General features: G+C 44.4%; 1 protein-coding gene across 1 annotated transcript in view; it reads left to right on the top strand.

Annotated features, from left to right (window-relative positions):
* LOC122410536 (uncharacterized) overlaps positions 1-23,441 on the top strand; it is a 37,265-nt gene that overhangs the window by 8,607 nt on the left and 5,217 nt on the right. The gene's annotated exons all lie outside the window — the stretch shown is intronic.

Raw genomic sequence — 23,441 nt, forward strand, 5'->3', positions numbered from 1 at the left:
ATCAGCAAACAATTTTTACTGCAATAATACTGCAAACTGAGAAGAAAATATTCTTTAAATATTACAATGTTTTGTTGCACGTATTGAAAAATGATTTTACGAAAACCACAGGAAAAAAACGAAAATTTCTAAGTATCGAAATAACCTTTTGTGGCGATGGAGCAATTTTACTTTTGAAACGCGTCAATGAAAAATTTAATAAAAAAATCTAGTTCGAAAAATTCTGTAGTCATTGGCTCGATGGCGGTTTGAAATTCTGATTGTTTTGATTGCTAACTCAGCAATGTGAATGTAAGTTTGAAGGCTGCGAAGGGCTCAAAGCTGAGATAAATGGAATTGTGGATGGCAGGGAGGAAGGAGCGTATAGGAGCAGAGGAATGAATACTCTTAAAAAAATTCTATTGTCAGAAGAATGTTTGGGAAGATGTTTCGGAGTGGCCTCTTCGCGACTTTGTCGTTAATGGAACATAAGGAAAGAGCGGTGAGGGGTTGAGAAAGGGTGATCTACAGGAAATAAGGGCGGGGTGAGTCGGAGGTTAAACGAGGGTGAACGAGAATTTTTTAATTGTAGTCCACCTGGTATAACCCGAGCACCGGTCGTCGGTATTGTCATACCGGGCGGCGCGCTTTTCTTTATTTCCCCAGTGGCTGGATGACGTTATACATTTCTTCTCTGCTCCTCGTTCTGTATTTTTTTCTTTAATTTCATTTCTCCCCCCTCCAACGGCGACTTCTTCGAACGATATTCTTTCTTGCGTCCTTTTTTCATTTCTTTTTCGTATATTTCTTTTTTTTCAACTACGGCAATGCCTCCGTCTTCTTATTAGCAAAGCTAATTGGAAATACAAATGGTTATTCACGGTGAGGGAATGGCTGGCCAAGGTTTTGCGAGAGAAGAGAATCGAGCGAGAAAAAGGAAACTGAGAGAAGGAGCCCGCGACAGTATTTCGCGAAAGGAGAAGGGAGAGAGAGAGAGAGAGGAAGGGAGGCAGTGAGGGAGAAAGATTCAGTGTCTCCTGGAGGCAGAGGAAGGGAACATACTTCTTCGTATTAAGCTTGTATTTGCCCCGGATAATTAGGACTTTTTTCTCGGCCAATTTGGATGAATAATTGATTTCATTCGTTCCGACGTACCTCTCGTGCACCAACCCTCAAACCAGCTTTATACATGTGGCTTCTTTCAGACTAAATCGACAGATTCATAACCCGGCCCCCTCTTGGATTTCATGTGCTCAACTTCACTTGACGTTGAACAATCATTAAATTATAGGAAATTCTTTGATCCGATGGGGAACTTGGCAGTTATTTGGAGTCCTGATGAAAAAACACGGTCGAAATGCATTGCTAAATATCGAAGGTGCTTACGCGATTCGTTTGGTTATATTGACGAAATGTGCAGGCAAAAACGGATTCAAAGCATTCGGCGGCACTGCGGAGAGATTGCCAGAAACGGAGATAAACGATCACACAAGCGTCCATGGGGGTTAAGAAACCCCATGTAAATAAACGAACCTGAGAGCTTTTATCCGTTGAATCTTTTGTGAATGGCAATCGCCCCGAAAAAAATGAGAAACTTTGGCATTAAATATTCAGGAGGTAAGCAGCTCTCTCATCTCGCCAGGAAAAATTCCTCTTAGCGACTAGCAGGTCAGAGAAATGATTTGAAAAATTGCGTGGGGTGTGAAAACGCTGTGTGTTTAGTCGCGAACGTTTGCGAGCTATAATCGTCCTCGAGAAGAAGAAATTCGAGTTCGTTTAAATTGGATCTTGAGACGAAAATTACCGAGTTTCTTTTCCCTGAAATCGACTTGATTCTGAATGAAATTCGTACGGGAAAACCTTTCGAATATGAAAAAATAAAAGCATCAGTTGGTTTTTCAATATTGAAAGAAAAACAAGCGCTGAAGCTTTCATTACAATCGATAAAACATCGCGTAAGGCACTGTCCTCTCTTTCCATCATCAATTTTATTCGCCCTCGATATTTCACCGAACGAATATGCAAGGAAAAAGCGAGCAGCGAGTTTCCTCAAAAAATATGACTTTAATAAAGAAGAACGTGTGATGTACAACGCTCGCTAACTTTATGACTCTCGGAGTTCTCTCGTTCGGCCCGATAGGGGTGTATGAAAAAAAAGTTTTTCGAATCAGGAGATTTCGATGTGAGCCCAGGGTACCGTGCTATCGGTATTTCAACGATCACCTTGGGATTTTCATGCATATACAAACTCGTGTCCATAGATTCTATAATATGAGAAGTCTGACAAGAAAAATCTCATCCACGTGTACTGGGACCATAAAAATCGATCCGCCGAGAAACTCTGCTTAATAAATAGATGCAGATGCATCACTTGGAAGAAAACAGCTACGAAAAATCGAAGTTTCTGAAGTTTGTAAAGCTGTAAGAGAAAATTATTCCAATAAAAAAAAAACCACTGACATTGCATTTATTTTTCAACAGCCTGGCAAACTGACCCAACGTTTTTCGAAGTTTCGTACAATTCGTTCCGTTGGATGATCGTCCATCGAAAATGAAGAAAATATCTCGAAGCTACACTTTCACCAGGATTTTAAAATCAAAACAAGTTTTTCTTCAGAAATCTCGTTTAAGGTGAAAATATCGATGTTCGTTCTAATAATTTACTAAAAATTCAATGCCCATTGTTTTCCCAATATCATAATTTAATATTAGCTATGAATAATAATTATTCTGGCACCCATAAAAATATCTGTCGACCGCTTTCGTGAGTTTCATTAATAATTTTATAGAATCTGTAAATTTCGAGGTCATTTCACAAAAGGCAATCCTCTGGATTGCCCTTCGAGATATTGGATTAACAAAACGAATGTTTGAAGTGCTTCAGTAAAGCTAGAAACAAATGTAAATGCTCGTACAGATCTTTGGATTTGTATATTTACATGAAATCTGCTGCGTATAATAGATTCGGCTACATAAATATATATGGGTGGATATGGAAGTCTGTAAATCCTTTGAGACTCGTATGGAAATCGATGACGCCCCGTGGGCTCGAAGTACAACTTCTCACGGGTGAATTCTCGGCTGGCCCGAGATGCCCGTAACTTATCCAGATAAGGGGTTGTAAAACGATGCCATAGCTATCTGCCAATACGGTTAGTTTCCCTCGAGGAGCGGACTTTCTCTCGCTCTCTCTCTCTTTCTGTCTCAGACTCACCCTTGCGTCTTTCCTCTTTCGCGATGCTTTTGCCTACTGCTATGAAATGCTGCCCTTTCTCACTCCGATATAGAAGCAATTCACCAGGAATTGATGCCATTTGAATATCGTCTCGGGTAAACTAGATACAGATACATCGGGCGCGACACGATACTCGCATTGCCTATTCCAATCTCTCGCGATCTCGTTTACTTTGGAGGTCTCTGAGCTCACGCAATACTGGATATTACGGGCGTTCTGATAGAGATCTCTGGCAGGAAATCGTTAAATTTGCCTATTGGCTTATAGCTCATGGAGACGACGAGGAGACTATGAAATTTTTCGATTCTCCGAGCTCTTCGGTGACTTTGGAGTCACATTTTTATTCTGTACTTTGACGAATGTTTTTCAAGCGTTTTTTAAACGCTGCGATCATTCAAAGGCCTTTAATCTTGGCTTGGAATCAAAGGTTTATGTAAAATCGATTAATTCTCAATGAATCATCCCTTAATGGATGCACAATAAAGACCCTGCGAAAGAATCTTTGCTCGTCGGCCCTCTATCATTATTTTCTCTTCTGAGTATTTCAGGATTCACAGTCGCTTTCTCACACTCTTTCAACGACTGAACAGCAGCCAGCAGAAGACGAGCATTTGCTCTCCTCCGTTCTCTCATCTTTCGGCTTTTGGCTCTCCTCCCACCCTTTGACTTTTCTTCCTATTGCCATCAAAACCCCCGGATGTATCACAAAATCTATGGCGTGGGAGAGGCTAGCAGCTGAGGGGATGCAGGATCGAGGGGTGAGGAGCTCGCTCACTCAATTCCAAGCTTGTGCAAGGGTGCACAACCTTACCCTAGCGTCACATTTCACTACAGACTAATAACTTCTGAATATTCATTTCGTGTTTCTCCTCCTTGTTCGCTTGCCGTTTCAGTAAGCAACTCTAATGCGACACTCACAACTAAAGAATCTCTCGTGTTGAAAGCATTTCGAATATTTCAAGTTTTTCTCAATTCGAACTCCTCTAAGCCCTTCGTTGATTTCTTCTTCATTCGTAATCTGGACTTTCGAATCCTCTTAATGTCTTCCAAGACACAAAATATCAATCGACAAATCGAAACTCGAATCGATTCGTCGTCAAAACGTGAGTCTCGAAACCACAATTCCTTTGCAATCACTCACTCTAAAATCATGCATTCTTATTATCGAGCAGAGTCCCAAATTCCACCGAAGGCAGTCGACATTCTTTTTTTGGTTCGAATGTAAAGATTCCACGGTTGGGATAAAGTGGAATTCCATAATCGCATCATTGGCCATGCAATTTCCAGTAGCAGCAGCAGCAACTCACAAGTACAACTTCGTTTCGAATGTGTGAACGAGGCCTAAGGCACACACTTATTTCCTCGGGAGTTGCTTTCGACGTGAGAAAAACAGAGTAGCCATAGCCGGGGAAAAGGTGGGAGTGGCTAGAGGCGAGAAGGAAAAGAGCAGAAGAAGAGACGACTCGCGCGACAGGAAAGCGAATAAAGGAAGAAACCAGACGGTCGCCATAGCAACTGTGAATTACGTAATCAATGAATTATTATTGACATTGATGTCTTGGCTCCCTCCCCTGCTACATTTCCCTCACCATTCGCCCTCCTCGGCACTCCGTCTACGTCGCACGAGCGCGATATTTCAAGACTCATAAAGCCTCGACGCCAAAGCGTCCCTGATTAATACGTCGGCACTGAATTTTATCGAATATAACGATGTATATGTATAAGCCTGTAAACAGCCACGAAAACGAGGAAGAGAAAAAAGGAGAGCGAGTAGGAAAAGATTCTTCGATGAAGCAACGAACCGATGGAGCAGCAGGTTACATTATTAACGCGAGCAAAGCATCAGGAAAGCGAAATAAATCGAATCGCGAATTAAGATGTGTGAGCTGTGCGAATCATTGATGCAAATCCGAGAGCGAAATCCAATTTTTTTTCAAATTGACATCGTTTCACTATTTTTCGATCTCGTCAGAGCTACTTGCCGTCTCAAATTCATTGATTTTGCATTTTTTAAATGAATTTATAATTCACGATTATTTTGTTTCACCGTAACTGCAATTTTACTGAGATTTCAGTGACTGAACATAATCAGAATCTAAACAGACGTCATCATGTTTTCATATGCCATCGAGAAGAATCTTGAACTCGTCTCGTGTCATTTGGAATCTGAATAACTAATCCAAAGAGCCGCGGTATTAAAACCGTTGTTGTCGGGCACAAGGGAACACTCCGGATTCGACGGAATATCCTTTGAAATAATCGGAGAAAAGACTGGAGAAAAATTAATCCGCGATTGGAAGGACGAATAAACGAAAAGTATACGAGAAACAGTACATCAGACAAACCGAGTTATGAGGCTGTAACTGAATAAGAGCGATAAAGACGAAAACAGAATGAGAGAGGAGAGGCAGAGAGAGAGAGAGAGAGAGAGAGAGAGAGACAAAGAGAAGAAGACAATTAGTTTCTAACGCGAATCCATGATAAAATAATATATGTACGAAACGTACACAGCGCAGGTACTCAGAGTTCCACGAAAGCAACGTGTGTCCTTTGGTCCGGTAACACGCGGAATTATATCTCCAGGTTTGTTATTATTCTTTGCGGATTACGAGGGGTAGGGCTCGTACCGGTTTTTCCGGCGGTGGGTATGCACGTATAGTTGGATTGAGTGTGTATACACAGGGGTGGCAACAGAGAGGATCCGATTCTTTGTATAAAAATCGGAAGAGCACATCCTACGCAGAGGTCGGTGTAGTAGGTAGACATAGAAGGAGAACGCGAATGAAAATTTTACAACGACAACTGACAATCGCGAATTTAGCCCGCTTGTACTCACTTTCAACCCTCTCCTTCCTTCCCGTTCGGAGCTCCTACGTTCTTTCTACGTTGGCTAACCGGTGGCCGAGAACATGCGTCCGCCGTACAAAGCGAACCGCACAAACCGCGGCATCAACGCCAGAAAAGCAGTAGCAGCCTCCGGCGACCCTCCATTGTCTCGTCGCGCAGTGACCTCTCTGTTTTCTCATCCTCCCTCCGCCCTCCTTCCTCCGCCCTTCCCCTCTCTTCCATGGTTAGGAAGCGTGCGATAATAAATATAGAGAAAATGAAAAATTATTAAAAACTTCCTTTTTAGCCTTGGTAATCCTCGTCGCCCCCAGAGACGCCGCATTAAAAACCACCCCCTTACTCCTTCCCTATTCTCTTGCTCCTACCGAATCACCCCCACTATCTCTTCCTCTCTCCCTCCTGCTCTGTCCAAACACCAGAGACTCGCGCCTTCGTCCCTTCGTACGCGACCTCCGCTAACCCCCAGCCTTCTCGACCCACCACCCCTCCTCGAGTTCTCGGGGTTTGCGTCCGGACACGCGAATTATTTATACACGCGAGTCCATCTCTCTCTTTCTCTCTCCCCCACCCTTCCTCTGACGACATTACCACAGTGTTAGTATTAAATCATAATGAACGAGCTTGCGCCCGTTACAATATACGAAGAGAGTGAGACCTGCCTGCCTGCCTGCCTGCCTGCCTGCCTGCCTGCCTGCCTACCGGGATACACACAAATACTTTCTGCGGGAGCACCAAGTCTGGTTATTCTTTATCTCGTCCCCTGTATCCCTCATTGGACATGAGGCAGATCTGGAAACCGAGTCTTTGCGATATTTTCACGATTCCTTGCCCGTCCCATAGCTCGTGGAACGTCGCACCGAGGATTCTCCAGGGGGGAAAGATATCTTGGCCGGCGAAAAAGCCCATTCTGGATGGCAACTTTGAAAAATTATAAATTAAGGGGGCATGGATATGATTTCATTTGAGGAAGAACTGTAAGTGGATGACAAAAGTTATAGAAGAGCCTGGAAATGTTGCCAGGAGCTGTACACAGACTCCAGGTTTTCGTAATCGTACTTGAAACGTACGATCGTGCTCCAGCATAGGAATCCGACGAGCCCATCGGAGTTTGGGCTCCAGGAAATTGATTTTTTATATGTGAAATTTGCATAACGTGTCGCACGAAAAGATACATAATAAATCAGGTGGAGCCAGGATGAAAACAGAAGGAAGAAGAGGCTGAGAGAGCGGAAATGTGGAGAAAGAGAGAAAGAGAATGCGTTGCGTACGTATAATCTCTTACGTCTGGCCGAACGCTGGAAGAACACAAAGCTAATGCAATTTTGCAATTACAGCTTCGTGCTTACCCTCTCGTATCAGCCTTTCCACACACTCGGACACTCACACGCGCACACACGTGCACGTACACATCTCATAACGCATGGAGAGAAAGAGAGACTGAGAGAGGTAAAGACACGCACAAAGCAAAAGAGAATGGCACGAGAATATTTGAATTTCGTTTCGTTTCCAGCGGAGCGTCGTTATTCTTTTATCCGCGAGTTCGCGCTCAAACTCCGAGTATTTTTTTCTCTCTATTTCCCTTTCCATCCCTCTCCCTTTTCGCTCTCTCTCTCTCTCGCTCGCTTGCTTCACATGCACTTTCTCGCATCTGTCGCATGCTTCACGAAGAGCGTTGATTAATCGAAAATCCAATCAGTAGGCGTAATGCTAAATCCCATTATCGTGTCCGCAGAGGGGGAACCCAGAGAACGCAGAATATTTGGATTTCCCACTCGAATCCGCCCAAAGTAGCTCCAATTAGCCGTATCGTCGCTCGCTCTCTCAACATCACTTTTTTCCTATTGATATACCACTCGTGACGCCTGCATAATTGCATTTTCATGTTGCACCTATGCGATCAAAACGTTTTCAGGATCCTCGATAACTCCCGCCCTAAGCCTCTTAGCGGCTATTATTTAAGCAGCGTCAACCGATCCGGCGGACTCTCGCTACACGTCACTTGTAACACTTGTAAATTCCTATAGAAAAATCTACTTTTCAATCTCCGCCTTTCGAGCTCGATAGCTTTCATTAAAAACGACCATCGAATAATCGCTTTCTTTACAATTATTCAAAATACCTGAAAAATCAACCGGAATTCTTCCGCCACGATCTTACTAACCGTCAACATAAATGAACCCGGGAATAATGAAAAAAAATTACGATTCCCGTGCTATTCAATTACAAAAAATTCCATAATATTCGCACTCTCCGTGGATTCGCAAAGCGTCGCATCGGAGTACAAGAAACTTTAGCGTCAAGTCCGCAGCACAGCGTATTAAAGAGCCGCTCCTGTCGACGTGGTCCGCTGCTGTATTAGATTTGCTTTCTAGGACACTTTAATCAGAATGTACCTATGTAAATTTTTGAATACACATCCTCCTCGCTGCTCCTTCTCTCTTCATTCCGTTCACCTCCTCCCTCCCGAGCTCTTACATTTTCTTGCTCGCTCGCGATGTTTGTATAGGTCAGGCAAAGGTATTTTCCTGAGCCGTGAGGAGCGACCAACGGGGGAGGAATCTCGTGCCTCGAGGCGCGTCCCGGGAATTAAAGAATTTGCAATTCTGAATTTCCGGCGATGTTGTACGTAGCTACGTATACGGGGGGGGCACGTGTATGAACAAATATACGTGTAATGTAGATATATATGTGTGTATGTATAAATCGTAGATGCATATACTTCGCCTTCGAGCAACCGAAATGGCCTGGCTGAAGCGAAACTTGCCCATAAATCGTAAAACTTGCGTCCTTCTGGTCCCAAACGTCTGCTCTCCGAGCTTCATTCTCGACGACATTTCGTCGAGGAGAACGCTCCCGGATACCGGAGCCGGCGTGCCTGTTTGGGTATTTTTCTTCCGTACGGAAATTCTGCATGAATGGGATATGGAAATCAAATGAACGAAACCAAATAATATCGCAGGTGCACAACGTTCATTTACTCAGCTGACAATTACACGATGATCATCCTCCATATTACCAGAGGATATTATGAACTTTACGAAAATTTGCCTCACTCGTGTTCGAAAACGGAATTCGGAGGAGCACCTGCGGAGAGAAAATCGAGGAATCTGACACGGAATTTTGACACGACCAGAAAACCTTCTGTACGTTTCATAAAACGCAAAAATATTCTTCATCCACTCCAAACATTCTTTTATTCGAGAATAAAAAGTTTTTCTCAAGATCCTACCTCAAGTGGATTATCGAGAATAGTAAGAAGACCGAGAGGTTCGGAGCTGAAGAGGGCAAAAAATCTGAAGAATAGGAGACGAGGATTGGTCCAACTGCATAAGGGATAAAAAGGACGTGAGTCTGGCAAGAAATGAGCAGGAACATGCTCGCGTACTCTACGCGTATGCTCATAAAATGTGGGCATATAGTTATAGGGCGTAATTATAATAAAATTACTTGACAGAGATGGTGGCTAGTGAGGTTAGCGTCAGGTAGCCCAAGGTTTGGAGCTCGTGCTCTTGCAGAGCATTGAAATATTATACCTACCAAAGGGAAAATAATTAAAATTCAACCCTTGCGCTTGCTTTTTCGCATACGGATGTATACATCCTCCTTCTTCATCCCTCAACCCCCCCCCCCCCCCCCCCCCCCACCCCTCCCTCCTCACCACGCCGTTCCGTTTCCAGTTCCCTACGTATTTCAACGTATCGTACGTAAAACATAGGGAAAGAAAGAAAGAGAGCACTGCCATCTCGTATGAACACCGAGAGCAGTCCGACCTGTTCTACTGGGGGGTAACTCACACCCCTTGCGCCAACGCCAAACTAAGGATGGGATTTCCCGTATTTTTTTTCCACCTCTATAGCTCCCAGGTATTCCAGAAACGTTTGTTTGTTTCTACCAGCTCGTGCTCATACGAAATTGCCAGTACGCCGCTGACCACCCTCAGCCCTCGGCCTCTCCTCCGCAATACTACCCTTTTTGTGCTTGATTTTTCCGTTCTCCGTTCGACCCGCGATCTCTCTTTAACGCCCCAAGCAACCACAAAAGCATCCCCACAACCGCAACGTAATAATCATTCCTCGAAATATTACGTATTCGGGCAGGAAACTTTCGCTGTATTCTGCAAATTTATCACAATTACATTTTTCCATCATTTCGTATGGTATTTACAATAAAATTACAGGATTCGTAATTAACGTGAATCGAAACACATGAGTCTATGCATAAATTCTCAACAAATTATTTTTCGATCAATAATTCAACATTTGGACATTGTTCTTTCTAAGAAAATATGAAGTCTGAAGTGCTGTTGGGTTTGGAAAAAAGAGAGAAAGTCAAGAGGCTTTCATTCTTTCGACGAAACTTTTTAATGAATAATCAGTAGCTCATTTGAATAAATTATAACCGATGGCGTTTGACGGCCTCACAATTACCACGATTCTTATGTATTGCTTGAATATTCTCTCTTTCTCAACGATAAGAATATCCATGCGAAGGGAATTGTGTTGCTGAGAGTGGACGAGTTGGCGAAAGATGCCATGCATTAATTCCTTTGTTTTTTCTTCTCGCTCTCCCGATCACGAGAACATGTGCGCGCGGGGAGCACGAGGAACGAAAGAGAATGACGTGCCAGGAGGGTTCGAAAGGACTGAATTCAACTTCAGAACGTCTCTTCATCGCACGCAGCTCATTGAAATATCAATTAAGGCATCGAGCCTCTCCGCCACTGGAGCTAGGGATCCTGACAAAGTTCCACGAGGAAATGGACGTACAGACTTTTTCCAATCGCGCCTAATTTTTCACGCTGAAATACCTTGGATCAACGAATGTTTTAGCGACGCTTTTTTTGTCACCGAGGCAAAGGAGCCCGACTCAGTAACATTAAACTACATGCCACCCCGCTGGTACGAGGAAGGAAAACCGCAAAATCGAGAGGCGAGCGGTTGTACAAGTACACGGGCACGTTTGCCGTAATCACCCTGCGGCCAAATCGAGAGGCTATTGTTGTACGAAAAAACAAAGGACGACCGCGAACTCGGTCATAGTAGAGCCTCCTCGTCAGTCCGAGCAAAAGCCAGGTTGGCTTTGAGCCGACTTCTCGTAGACGACAATCTGCGAACGTGACGTCTTCTTCCGCATTGAGAATCCCTCAAAACTATTGGACCACTGGAATAAAAAAAAATACATATAATTTAACCTGTTATGAGCTCACCAATTTTTGAATAGAATGGTTTTTAGGAAGCTGAATATTAAAAAGGGAAAACCAATACCAGATCAGCAGATGAATTTCGAATCCTCTTGGTGGTTTCTCTTCCTGTCGTTTGCTCCCTTAACAGTATGAATTGGTCACCTAACCTCTTTTAGATTTTTCAAAAATCGGATTATTTGAAAACGTTTTCCTGATTACCAGAAAGCTCTGTGAATGGTCACAGGACGAAGGCGAAAATGGGCTGACAGGGCCTTTCGTTTATCATCTGCATCAGGCTTACAAGACGATTGAAAGTATCTGAAATGCGTCAGTTTGTATTCATCCAGTCGTTGTCAATGGCTGAAGATAGGTTGGATTTCATGAATGTAATATAATGAAAAGATGATGGAGGGGGTGAAGGGAGAAGCTTGGCTACAATATGGTAATAGATGGGTCTTATGGGAAAGCTGCTGAATCGAGTTGCTTCGAATTTTCATGGTGATCCTTGTCCTCGAAGCGAGATGGTCGTATATAAGGGTGGTGTAGGGCGAGGAAAAAATTGAAAATGAGCGTGAGGAGCGAGGCGCAAGTATATTGCCGTGCGGAATATTTCCGAGGCAAAAAGCGGTCGTGTAGCCCAAAGGGCGGGGGCAGGGCGGAGAAGGAGGGAAATTGGTGCAATTCATTTTCGTATGCCATATCAATTTCTTGCTTCGCCTCTTCCTTTGCTCTCGTCGTTTTCGCGAGGTATTGCAAATTTTTATCTCCTTCCTTGGCCGCGCGATCTATAAAAACTATATTTATATGTATAGCTGAACCACCCCCTTAAAACAGGCGTTCCCTTCATCCCCATCGGGCGAAAGTGAACGTAGCTCAACGATCCATAGTCTTTTATCCGTTAAAACCGTTAACTCCGGCAGACATCAAGGGGAATACGAATTAGCCCCCTGTCGGTCGCCATTTTATATCCGCGGAATATGATGGGGAAAAATCAAGAGATTCTTAACCACTCAACCTCCTTTTTGTGCACGCATACCTGTGCGAGATTGCCATTCTTTGCTCATCGTTTAATACAGACTTTGACTGATCGACGTAAGAATCACGAGGGCCTGAACCGAGGTCTTAATAAACGAAGAATTATATTCAAAAATACCAGCGAAAATATTGCGTTCGATGATCAAGTTAAAGAGAATCCTTGCCATTTCGTTGTAATGAGTTTTGAAGGAAAGACACAAAAAATAAGCGAGAGTCTCATAATCGAATAGAAATAACAGCTGCAGCATCCTTTATAAGCACAATCTCGAATGTCTTCAGTTAAATCAAAGAACATGTTGGAAAATGGGAGTCCCCGGAAGAGATTCCACCGGACCTCGACTCCGATCGATCATGAATTATAGACTGTAGGAGCTGACAGGCTGTGTGATAGATCGTGGTAATTAAATAACTGGTGAGCCAGGGAGTGGGAAAGGTACGGATCCGATCAGCCGAGAGAGCTTGGAGATCCAGCAGTGATGGTGGATGTTGGTGTCAGAGAGGGTTTAGCTGCATATACTGACAGATGCTGTACTATGCTTTGAGCACAAGCTGTTAGCATGTGCCTTCCTGGAAGCGAGCATGGGAGCACATACACACAGAAACAATGGCATATAACTTGCTCTCGATTCTCTCGTCGCGAGCGAAACGCCTCGGTAATTGACGAGACGCAATGGATAATCGCTTCTCCCTGTTGAAAGCTGAACGCCGCTCCCGTCACAGATTAGAGGGTGTTAGGAAAACCGTGCGAGATGGAAGAGAGGTGATTGAAGTGTCCGATCGAGTATTCATCGCGAATGGTTTTCCTTGCTCGTACCTCGCGAGCTGCAGCATTCATTCGATCGGTTGTTTCGAATCCGTTCATTCGAAGCAAAAATAAATCCTCTTGTTTCTACCGAATGAGCACGGTGATGCAAAATTTATGGAAGTACGTGCACATATTTATGTAGCTACGAGAAGGCTTGGCGGCAAAGATCACAAGTAATTGAATGGGCTTTTCTGGTGCGAGGGCGTGCGAGGCTTGTACCGTAGCAGGTTCGCTCGAGCCCCGTGAGTGTTCAACCAATTAATCCACTTCAATCCCGCAGACAGGCAGCCCCACGAGTATCGCGGTGCTGTTCTTTTCTTCCTTTTGTTTCTTCCTTATTCTTTTTCTTCCTTCGCCTCTGTAACGTAGCCACCCTCTTCATCCTCGTGTACGTCATATAACCCGCGACAGGCACAATAAGACGTATCGAGATCGAAGAAAGGGAACATGCCTGCCTGCCTGGTGCTTGGTGCAGAGCAACCGGGAGAAGGGGATTTCAGACAGGCTGAGGAACGAGGCACCCATCTCTCATCCCTCTTGATGACGAGCATCCCCTCACCTTCCAACCCACCTCCGAGCCTGAACCTTGTTTGTGAACGCAGACTTATATAACCTCGCTATTTCTTTACTTTATGGGCTCCGTCATGCCCTCTTGAAATGCCAAATAAAAGGGTTCAGGATAGGAGAGTCGATGAGTTCGTTTAGGTCATGTGAAAACTTTGGAGTAGCTTTTTCTCGTTCTTTGATCTCGTTCTATAGGATCCGTCGATACTAAATGCGGAATGTAATGGAAATTGAATTATTGACGTAATGATTAGAGGGAGTGAAACTTGGCCGGAGCACCGGGCCGCTGGCTGAATTCGTTTTATCGTTCAAAAGTTCAGTCGTCACAGTCGAGTTTGTTTCTCAACGGACGTTAAGACTCATTCTCAATGGCTTATCGAATCCTCCGTAACGACGATGCGAAAAACTTGCCCGATCAATTTCGTTCGCCAGTTGGTTCTCACAGCGCACTGCGGGACAGAGAGACTCTCATTTTGAAATGAACGCGCAGATAAATCTCGAAGCCTTGGGAATTAACCGGAGTCTTTGGTCGTGCGGTATCGAGAAAGAGAAGACCGCAGATTGCACGACACACCAATTAAGAGCCGTTCAAGTAGGTTCGGGTCGGGCAAACCAATAAAACAAAGTAAATCCGCATCTGGACGACTAATCTTCCAGATAGAAAGGGATGTTGCTAGTTTCTATCTGGAGCGCTTTCTCCCTGCACCTTCTTTCCCCATACTAAGGTCGTTCTTGTTCCCACCGATTTCACACATGCACACATTTCTGGTATTATACCTTCGTGAGTTAATGTATACCGAATAGCCGATTACGTATGTGTATTTCGCTAACTCACCGATACTCGCTTTTAACCAGACCCGCCGCAAATCCTGGTTACATCCCCTAATAATACTCAATTCCGATGTGGATTAATAGCGGTTTAATTTCTCTGTCTCGCGTTGCCTGTTACGTGTGCACGTTATACTAACTGCGAGTCAGAAGGCCGCGAACCCTGCAACATTTTATTTCCGATAGTTTCAATCGAGCCCTTTTGTCCTTGAGCACGAATTCATAAAATCTTGGCCGCCAATGTCGCGGCTTCAGACTGCCTGCGTTGGTTCAGCCGATGAGCCTCTCCATAGTCTACAGAATTTTCGGTCGCGAGCCCAATCCTCTGGAACTATATTGTCCCTGTGATACTAGAATTTCCTCTAATATCACTAACCGAAGAGCTATCTTACTTATTCACCTAGGAACTTTCCGGATTTCCATTGATTACCTTGAAACTCGCTCCAGTCTCTTATGCAGCGGAATTAAGATCGCGAAATCTCCTTCTGCGGAACCTTCTTCGTCTTCTACTCGAGGAACGAGCAGTGCAAATTATTAGTAGAGATTGTTGTTGTACTTTCTCAAGGGTGCCGTTCACCCTGCGAGCCTGTAGCTCAACTTTGACCCTAGAAAGTGTAGTATCGTAGAAAAATGGAGAATAAAATAGCACTTAATACGAGAAGACGAGGGAGAAGAGCAGCTTGATCAAACGGGGTAGACCGGACTCGCAAACGAAGGCGTTCTGACGAAACTCTGCGACATCGGTGAATCTCATACGCGGGGGCGTACAAAGAAGGAAGCGAGGGGGAAGGTTGGTTGAAGGAGGAAGGTGAGCGACCACGCCAAGTATGAGAAGAGGGCAGCATACTAATTTATGGCACCCTGGCGCTCCATTACGAATATTTATCCGTGGCGGGTTTAATCTAAACTTCGAGAGAGTCACCGGGTCTTCGTCGTCGTCTTCTCCACTTCTTCTCCTTCTTCGTGCTCTTTTTCTTCGTTACTCGCTGCACGCTTGTGGCCTGTTACTTGCTCTTCCTTGAGGACGAGTAGACTCCCACAAGCTCGACGGAAGAACATCCCCGACTCACCCTCTCGACTCCTTAACGACGTATTGTCTCGGCGACTTATCAAAACAATTCGTTGAACTCGGTTGCGGAAAGACCCTCTCATTCTCTCTTCTTCTTACTGTCGTTCACCTGCCCGTTTTCACTTCCCCGCCTCGCGCCCCCGGGAATATTTTCCTGTTCGCGTTCCACCTTGATTAAACGAGCCTCCGCTAGCGCGCTATTTTTGAACGAGTACGGATTTTTTACCTGCTTCTCCTCTCTTGCGAAGACGAAAGCAGAAATTTTTCTGCTCTTTGTCTTCGTCGATCGAGCCTTCTATTTATCCATTATTCGCATAATCATGAGGATTCATTGCTGAGAAAACCATTCGATCACGTGAGACACTCGAGATTAATTAAGGAGATAAAAACGAGGCTCGAAGAGAGTTCTGTTTGCATGGAATGTCCCTTGTAACATCTGCGTACATGCGGAGAAACAATGAGATAGAAGAGAGGCGCGATGAGCTTTTGAGGAAAGGAAACTTTTCACCGATCGTTCGAGCAACTAAAAAGTATGATCGCACCACAAGAGAAGCGTATATTTGTTCGTTGCGCCCCCCCTTGTTATGTTCAGGCACTGAGATAATCTCCGGCGGCGGCGACGCCGACGGTGCCGCGGCAATTTCGGCCTCCACCTTTTTGCCCGTGGATTCGCAGTAACAGAAGAGGCATTCCTCGCGTCTGTTCCTTGCGGCTTTTCTATATCGAGCCTTCCGTAGGATCTCCTTTGCCCACTTCCATCAGCGAGGATCCCTCGCGCCACCGCGGAGGGAAAAAAGTGCGCAGACTCGTGGTTATAGTCTCATTTCTTTCTCGCCACCCCATATTTCGATGCTCCTTTGCATATTAACAATATCGCTCTTCGAGAGATATAGATGCCTCGTGAGAGAGGGAGCAAGTGCGAGAGAAGCAAAGCGACCGCGAGCTTTTCGGATAAAAAATTATGAAGACCTTCTTCTTTTCCCCTCTGTACTTTCCACAATGTTTTCATCCCTCTTTCTCCATCGGAATATCGGCTGGAGTTTGTACATATAAACCACTGACGAAGAGAACGTCGTAATCCGAGTGATTTCGCGCGTAAAGCTTTGAAAATCGCGCCCTTTTGTCGACCAGCGATCGATACAGTGATGGCTATAACTCAGCTCTCTCGCTCGCGTTTCTGTTTTTTCCGCGTACCATGCTCCCTCTCGCTCCATACTTCCTGCCTTGTTCCTTCATCTCTTCTCTCTTCTTCCCGATCTTCCCATCCTTCTTCCTTCTTTCGTCTCTTCCTGAGCAGAGCGCGTTACCCTCTTTTCGCCCGAACGGTCTTGACTCTTTTTTACGATACTGCCAATTACACGCCCGTTTGAATTCACTATCCCGAACGGGGCGAATATACCCTCCTCCTCCCTGCCGCGCCGTGCTCCTCCTGTGCTCGACGTCTTCTTCAGCCCCTCCGGCCCCTCAGCCGTGGCCGGCGATATAAATTTTTATCTGTAGCCCACATCCCTCCTCTTTTATTCTCGTTATTTTCTCCCTCTGTTTCGTGCTCTTAAGCAGCCTGCCGGATTGTTTTTTTTCCTTCCTTTCCTGTAAATCCAATTTTTCATCAACTAGATTTCACTCGATTTTTTTATTCGGCCCCCGGAGTGGAAGGCGAAATGAGTGAAAACTCGAGACGAATAAACGAGCGCGAAATATCACGAGAATAAATAATGGTGAATTAGTAATAAAGTTGAGGGAACGAAGATCTCTCGAGCGGCTTCGCGCTCGGCTCCGATCAGTTTTTGCTCCCTATTGACGGAGCTTACGCGGATTTTTATCTCAGTCCATACATTTATCTCGCATATTAATTCGCGTAGTCTCGTAGATATCGAAGGGCCAGGAACAAGAAAGAGCGAGCCCTGCGGGGCTCGGTGTTTTTATTCAAACCGCGTTATTTACCTGAAGCCTCGAGCGCGTATGCGGGACTTCCTTCCACCTTTCTAGGGGCCCGAGTGTTCTCGTATAAAGCGGTTAGTGGAGCCACAGATATAAGCACACAAGCCGGTTCATTAGAGACATTTGAGCTGCTTTCTGGCAAGCACGCATATAAGGACAAGCGTACATAGATATACGAAATCGGCATGGGCCTGCAACGAGATACGATGGGATTGAGAGACGAGGCACTCTTCCGTCTCTTTCTCGCCGGAGTCTCTCTCATTATATTCGTATTTAAATCTCTATATAGATGGAAAACTGTGGGGATAGTCAAGTGAAAGGGTTGAGCGGTCCTGTGACCGTACTTCTCTATATATTATTAGTAAGAGGGATGCATCCAGAAGGTGGTTAGCTCAGGCTGACGGCAAAGGAAGGGGCGAACGCGAACCACCCCCGCGAAAAGCCAGGGGTACGTCGGAGAGACGCGCAGACAAAATCAACAACGAGTAACGAGAACTCGGCGATATTAATCCACTCGTCGAGTTTTCAAACTTTCCACAAAGCATCCAACGTCACTGACTGTACACTCTCTCACTCTCTTTCTGCCTCGCTCGTCTGTCTATGCGCGCATCTATACGCAAACCTTCCCATCCCATCGCTATATCCCTCTCGTTACAAGGCATGATGAGCTCTCTCTTTCGTAACTTCCTATCGTCCGCGAAATGGTGCATCGCGAGGACTTTGGCTTTTTCATCTGCCAGGCAAGCTTCTGGGCTTGGCACAATTGGCATCAATTCTTTATGAAAACTTTGGCTCTTCGAATCGAGCCTCGATTCACTCGAAACGCTGGTACTTGTGACTTGAATTATTTTTAAATCGAACGATAAGTCCAGGAAACGCGATGAAGGTCGATCAGTAGTTCGACTACGGATTTTATAGTGAAATTCGGTGTCAGAATTTGAATTTTAATTGGTTTCTCTGTCAGTTGCACGAAATTTCTCTTCTTCAATATGACAAAGCCAAAGAGTGACGCCGAATGTTTCGTTCTGCGCTGAGAGATCAAGCTCGGCACTAACCGCAATTCCGTTTCAATCGAGAATCAGTGTCGCGCGGAGACGAGAAATGTTGAGCTCAAAATAGAACTAACGTGACTGAATTTACAAGCCACTTTGTCATGGAAGATTTCGGGTGAGTCACGTGTTCCGTGTATTTTCATACGGAAGAAAGATGAATGAGTTACTACTACGTGGAATAATATTGAAATGAAAGAGTTGTAAGATGCTCGAAACCGATGATGACGAAGGCGACGTCGACTCCGGAGGACGAAGATGCTCTCGTTACGAGTGTCAATGCCTGTGGATGCTATCGGGTCACCTCAGCCAATTGACCCGGCTCATCTCGATCACACCGAAGATATTTTTATGCCTCATTCTCTATATATCATGGCACGCGCCAATAATACATTTATAAATACGTTCGTATAGATGCGAGTGGAAAAAACGAACGAGAATTCATCGCCCGATGGCCACTGGATGGAGAACGACATGTTTGCGAATGACTGCCGGATCGCGTCATCGTCGAAACTCGACCAACCACAACATCAAAGTAACGTTATAGCATGCGATGATCAACGACGTATCGTCGTCTTCGGTTGGCCTTCTGTGTATTACTCGTATTAACTTTGCGCCAAATACTTTTATTGGAATTCATTGTTTCTTCGTTTCATCACAAAAGAAGATTCCTATCACGATTGCGGTTTTTCCTCAAGATAATTATAAATTTACTTACTAGTTGATGCGTGAGGTGATAAGCAGGATGATGAAAATCGAAATGAACAAGATTTTTTGAGTATATCAATCGCAATATTTGATTCCAATATCAACGAACGGTACCGAGCCCTTGAGGCTTGGAAATTAACTTTAAGATTCTCTGGTAAAGCCTTCAATTTTGCCCGGGAAAATGGACGACGTTTGGGACGATTCGTCATTGAACGTCAGCCGAATTATTGAAATCGTCGGTTTTTCAACTCATCTCGTTATTTTTTTTAATGTCGAATTCATTTTATCGCGTTTACGGCGAAGTGACTCCTGTTCGTGGCAAGGAGCGCTTTAGGACAGCCTGCAAAGAAGACTTTTATACGCTCCTGCATGAAAGTCCACGAACAGTTGATGCATGGCTATTCCAACACGGCGACGATCGTTTTGAAAGCAGAATTTTTCAGGGTGTAGAACGGAACTGGTCATATCTGGATATCGGTTGAACGAGCTCGACTGCAATTTTTCTCTCTTCTTGTTCGACTCGTTATTTATCGTGTTTTAAGCGCGTATAACGATAGCTGGTTTGCGGTTTGCCCGGCTAAATCTCGAACCGAATGCATCAAAATAATTAATTGCGAAATCTCTGCAAAAGAGTGAGCACGAGCGAAAAGTAGAAAGCGAGCACGAGGATGGCCGAAAGTCAGAAAGATGAAGGCAGAGAGAGCGAGAGGGGGGGGGGGGGGAGAAATGGAGGGAGTTGGAGTGAGAGAAAATAGCTGAGAGGTAATGGCGGGGAAGCGCGACCGGGAAAACCGAGCGGAGGATACGACTCTGTGCTAACTGCAGAACCAAGGGATGAGGGTCGTCGTCGTCGCGAAAGCACGAAAGCAAATGGAGAGTACAGACCCGACGCGGTCTTTCGTCTCTGTTACTCTCACTACAGCTCCTTCCCTCTATTCACAAAATCATTTGGCTACATGCAAGTATATAGATTCGGAATATCTGTGTCCCACTTTCTCCTATACATTTTGAGAGCACGATGCCCGATCGAGATGTCGCCAGTAATAAATTAGAATTAAAATGTAGATTCCTCCAAATATTTTCTCGAACGAAGATAAAACTGGAAACGGTGGATAAAAATTAAATCTTCAGGTCCCCGTGGCCTTTTGATAAATTACTCATCGCCTATGTGCAAAAGTGAAAAATACGTGATGCATTCTCAAAAAAGAATAATGCACATTCTCAATTGGAACGAGCGTAACGAGTTTACTTCAATTTCTCTCGTTTTCGAACCAAAATAGAATGTTTCATGAAAGATCTAAAGTAACTTTTGGTATAAATACTTCCAGAGAATGAAAAAACTCAATGAATAATGTTGAGAGATAAAAATTGAATCCTTGGCTAGAAAAAAGTGTCTTCATTTCCATCGAAAATCGATGAGTTGATAAAATTCGAATCCAACCGTCATACAACGATCGGAAAAATGTTTATAAAAAATCTAAAATACGAAAATATTCCTCAGTACTAAAATAAAAAATGGAAAACCATTTCGTTCAATTACGAAGCTTTGGAGTCGTTGGGACTTTATTAATATATATTTACGACTTTGTATACCGGGAAGCCACAAATACTTAGCCATTTAATGTCGCATTCGAAGTCCCGAAGCCGAAAATAAAAATCGTCGAACGTACATAAGCGCCGGTTCGGTCTCGTGCACCGTGAATTTTCGAGGCGGCAAGTACACATCCCCTTCTTATTTTCTTCCCGATCGAATTTTATTCTCGTTTCGAGGTAACGCCCGGCTGGGGAACACGCTTCACGCCATTTTAATAAAGCTGGAAAGTCTCGAAACGATCCGTCTTCCCTGGCTTGAGTCACGACGATATACGAATACTATCGAATTCGAAGCGTGGCATACTGTAAACTAGATGTATACGTACGTGGCCAGGGGTACGTGCAATATCCAAACACGCGTAAGCACATCAAGGTCTCTCGAGAATTCTGCCGTTGAAATACTAATACTCGGGACACTCCGGAAAATTTGATACCAGTCAACGCTGCTGCATTCCATATTAGTAGTTGATTCTCTCGACATATACTTTTCCCCATCAATCGCCATGTAGAACAGGCCTTTTCCCGTTCCAGGCTTCTCTGAGATCATAAAAACAGAGTGAAATCAAACAAAATTGAAAGAAGCTGGATCGATCTGAGTGTTTGTAAAATCTCTGGATTTACACTCATTTTGAATTAATTTCTTTTACAATTTTCTGGGAACATTGATGTAACATTGTTCGTTCATTCTTCACGATGACTCCGTCTTAATGAAGGTGTGACTCCTTGCCTGGTGCGTTTCAGTTGTTGTTTCCAGTTTATGCTCGAAGTATCTCTCAATCCTATCAGAATAAGAAGAGCGAATTGAAAAGGGTGAACGTTGCGAGAGGGAGAAGGATACGCAGTGCCTCGAAGCGAAGGGGAAGAGAGCAAGAATGGAAAAACAGCAAAAGAAGAGAGAGGGAGCGTCAAAAGAAGAGATCGAATAAAAGTAAGCAGAGAGGGAGGAAGTGAGAAAGGAAGAGAAAAGCAGAGGAACACTTTCGTTGGCGTCGTCTTTCCTGTGGGATTTCTCTGCCCGCACTCTCACCAATTCTCTTTTTAATTAAAACAATGAGGTCGTTCTGGCGAAGCTTCGTTTCGAACGGAGAGAAATAAGCATCGCCAGGACCACCACCACTCGAGGCTGCCTCGTCCTATTTATTTCTAATTATCTTCGATTCTTTAATCCTGAAAGCGGCCTGAGCGGGAAAAGTAGCCGAAGAAAAGCCTTTTTCAAGCGACACCGTACAGATCTATAGCACTAAAAACACCTCTTAACCACCCTTCTCTCATTCAAGATTTATACAACGCAGTCAGAGCGAGAGAGAGAGAGAGAGAGCGAGCGAGAGGGAGGTCGGGAGTAAGAGGAAAAGATTGAAAGAGGGCAAACTCTACCATCGGCAGAGCAACAGCGGGGTAATCGAATAATTAAGCCTTTGATTGGAGCTTTATTGCCCAATCCACGAAGTGAGTTTTTATTGGGTCTCTCGTCGCAATAGAGAGAGCCTCTCGACACCCCCTCTGAACTCTGTGGCCATCAAAAACAAACGGAAAAAAAGAATAAAAAAGGAGGAGAGGAGCATTCGCGAGATTGGACGTTGCATAAAGCATGAAAATGCGGAAGCTGCTGCTCCATTCAAACCCAGTGCCGGTGCACTGCGTCGATCTGTTGCTCAGCCTCCCTCACTTCGTTATCCACAATGTTTTTTTTCGTCAATTTTTTCACCCCATTTCCCTCCGCGCACATGCACATCGAGTTCTCATTTATTCCGCATTCGGTTTCACGCCGTACAAAATGCGCGCGAATAAACAAAAAACGTATGTAAAGATCGCTCTTCTGAAATGCGATCGGTAAAGGATCGTTTCTTTTATAGCGTCGTGCTACTCGCCGAGCAGGAGAAAAGAGAATCGCAGAATAATTAATGCCTCGCGACACGTCTAGATTTCACGTCGCTTCGACGCTCCTCCGTTTCACTTCTCCTTTTTCTCATCACCGCTTTCGAAAGTCGAGAGCGAAAGAGGGAGGAATAGGGACGCGGAAGAGAGCTGAAGCTTCGGATATCAAAACGCGTTTTCAATAATTGTGTGATTTACTGGAAGCGGGATTTTCTCCCTGCTTCGTACCATCCAAGTTCTACTTTATTCCTGACGGATCATACTTATACTGCACAAAAATAAAGCAGACACGCCCGCCTTTTTATGCGCTGAATCCATAGGAAAGTTAACGTCAAACTCTATCCAAGCTTTTCACTAAAAAAATTATTTTTCAGTGTTTAATGAAAGTTCGTTTCTGTCGTCAACGCAATACCTCGCGAAAAATTTTGCAATCGGAAGCACGACGTTGTGTGCCATTGCAATGACGCTTTGAATAATACTTTTTCCGTCAGTTGGTGGCACAAATGCCAAAGTTCAGGTTTTTAATTCCTGTCATCTTTATTGCGGGAGCGAAGGATTTAGAGCAGCAACGACGAAATGATAAAATCGAGAGAAGAAACACGGAAAAAATAGCGACAGGCCGATGCCAATGATTTTTCAATGTGAAACATTCGAGTGTGTCCACGCGGATGGGAAATGAAGAACGAGGGTAGAAGGGAAACGGTGAATGGAGTTGACAGTGAAAGAGAGAA

This window comes from Venturia canescens, chromosome 5, assembly GCF_019457755.1.
Source record: "Venturia canescens isolate UGA chromosome 5, ASM1945775v1, whole genome shotgun sequence".
Classification (NCBI taxonomy): Eukaryota; Metazoa; Arthropoda; class Insecta; order Hymenoptera; family Ichneumonidae; genus Venturia; species Venturia canescens.